Source organism: Rhinopithecus bieti, unplaced genomic scaffold, assembly GCF_001698545.2.
Source record: "Rhinopithecus bieti isolate Rb0 unplaced genomic scaffold, ASM169854v2 scaffold_81659, whole genome shotgun sequence".
Lineage (NCBI taxonomy): Eukaryota > Metazoa > Chordata > Mammalia > Primates > Cercopithecidae > Rhinopithecus > Rhinopithecus bieti.
The window spans coordinates 2,548,168-2,551,100 of NW_016837762.1; positions in this window are offsets into that span (position 1 = coordinate 2,548,168).

The window sequence follows — 2,933 nt, forward strand, 5'->3', positions numbered from 1 at the left end:
GGAGGGAGGAAGGAGAAAAAAAAGAAAAGAAAAAAAATGAAGCCAAGAAAGTCGTAGAGCAAAACAAGAATCAATGAACTAATTAGTATTTCAGAGGAAAGGTCTTTCTTCCTTTCGCTAGAACCCAAATCAGAGACCACAAAGAAAAAGAAAAAATACATCAACTTCTGTAGGGCAAAAACTATAAAGCGAAAGGCAAGCGAATAACAAACTGGGAGAAAATGTCTGCAACCAGCTACTTATCTGCTGTATTTATGAAGCCCTCAGAGAAAGCCATAAAGAGCTGACAAAACCTGGGCTGCCGGCAAATGTAAAAGCACCACAGGGAAATGGTGAGGAACTCCAGGAGAGAGGAAGTCCTGGATTTGGAGAACAGCACACCAGAGCAGAAGGGGGGCTGGTGCCTGGGAAAGAGAGGAACAAAAATGGTAAAAATTCCAAAGTGATTTCAAAGACGGATAAAATGTGGAGGGTGGGGAGGGGAGATGGAGAGATAGAGGAGAGGGAGGCCACCAGGGTGGCCCCAGGCCCAGGGCTAAGCGCTCACCCTCCCCAGGAGGCAATCTCTTTACCAGCTTGGGTAAAGAAGAGAAAACAAAAGTCCTTGCGACTTACCAGTACAGGAAGAAGAGTCCATCCCGGTCATCTTGTTAGAAAAGATCTCGGCCAGGCGCAGTGGCTCACGCCTGTAATGCCAGCACTTTGGGAGGCCAAGGCGGGCGAGTCACCTGAGGTAAGGAATTCAAGACCAGCCTAGCCAACATGGAGAAACTCTGTCTCTACTAAAAATACAAAATTAACTGGCTATGGTGGCAGGTGCCTGTAATCCCAGCTACTCAGGAGGCTGAGGCAGGAGAATTGCTTGAACCTGGGAGGTGGAGCGTGCAGTGATCTGAGATCGCGCCACTGCACTGCAGCCCAGGTGACAGTGAGCCTCTACTGAAATAAAAAAATAAATTAATTAAAAATAAAAAAAAGAAAAGTAAAGATCTCGAATCCGCTTCTCACTTCAGCACAGAGGCAGAAGACGAGAATCAATCGATAAGGAGAGTCTCCATATCAGCAAAGGATGGACACTGCATTCACGGGCAGTTTTCACCACATCGTGGGCTTTGCCTTCAGGAAGTGAGAAGGTGGTGGTAGAGATGATGCCGCTGCAGAAGCCAGATGAGGGTCCAGCTGATCTTGAAAGTTCAGGAGGAAAGGATTCAAAATCAGAGAAAAACTGCTAAGAACTCCCGGTTCCTAAACAGTTTGATGAGGTGGGAATCCCAAACAGAAAGGAGGCAAGAAGTAATGATAGCTGGGCACGGTAGCTCACGCCTGTAATCCCAGCACTTTGGGAGGCCAAGGTGGGCGGATCACCTGAGATCTGGAGTTCGAGACCAGCCTGGCCAACATGGTGAAACCCCATCTCTACTAAAAATACAAAAATTAACTGGGTGTGATGGCACATTGCTGTAATCCCAGCTACTCAGAAGGCTGAAGCAGGAGAATATCTTGAACCCGAAGACAGAGGTTGCAGTGAGCCGAGATCGTACCACTGCACTCCATCCTGGTGACAGTGCAAGACTCCGTCTCAAAAAAAAAAAAGGAAGTATACCTGTTACCCAGATTGGAGCACAGTGGTGCAATCTTGGCTTATTGAGCCTGCTGGGCTCAATGATCCTCCTGCCTCAGCCTCCTGAATAGCTGGAATTACAGGCACACACCACCACACTTGGCTAATTTTTTAACATTTTCATCAAGACAGGGTCTCCCTATGCTATGTTGTCCAGGCTGATCCCAAACTCCTGAGGTCAAATGATCCTCCTGCCTTGGCCTCCTGGGTAGCATCAACTGCAGCCTCACTTGACCATGGCTGGCCTGACTTTTAATGCTCTTACTACCAATACTTATTTATACTATTAATACTAAAAGTAAATAGAAGTCCATTTTTATTTAATTTTTATTTATTTTTTTTTTTGAGACAGATTCTCACTCTTGTCCAGGCTGGAGTGCAGTGACGTGATCTCAGCTCACTGAACCTCCGCCTCCCAGGTTCAAGCAATTCCCCTGCTTCAGCCTCCCAAGTAGCTGGGACTACAGGTGTGCGCTACCACGCCCTGCTAATTTTTTGTATTTTAGTAGAGACGGAGTTTCACCATGTTGGCCAGAATGGTCTTGATCTTCTTACCTCATGATCCACCGGCCTCGGCCTCCCAAAGTGCTGGGATTACAGGCGTGAATAACTGCACCCAGCCAGAAGTCTATTTTATTTTATTTATTATTATTATTTTATTTTACTTTTTTGAGACAGAGTCTCTGTCACGCAGGCTGGAGTGCAGTGGCACGATCTTGGCTCACTGCAAGCTCCACCTCCCAGGTTCACACCATTCTCCTGCCTCAGACTCCCGAGTAGCTGGCACCACAGGCGCCCGCCACCATGCCCAACTAATTTTTTGCATTTTTAGTAGAGACGGGGTTTCACCGTGTTAGCCAGGATGGTTTCGATCTCCCGACCTCGTGATCTGCCCGCCTCAGCTTCCCAAAGTGCTGGAATTACAGGCGTGAGCCACCGCACCAGGCTTATTATTATTATTTTTGAGACAGAGTTTTGCTCTTATTGCCCAGGCTGGAGTGCAATGGTGCAATCTCGGCTCACTGCAACCTCTGCCTCCTGGGTTCAAGCGATTCTCCTGCCTCAGCCTCCCAAGTAGCTGGGATTACAGGCATATGCCACCATGCCCGGCTAATTTTGTACTTTTAGTAGAGACAGGGTTTCTCCATGTTGGTCAGGCTGATCTCAAACTCCTGACCTCAGCTAATCCGCCTGCCTCAGCCTCCTAAAGTGCTGGGATTACAAGCATGAGCCACCACGCCAAGTCTATTTTTAAAAAGAAAGTGGTATCTGAGTTAGGTGTCTCTCATCTGTAATCCCAGCATTTTGGGAG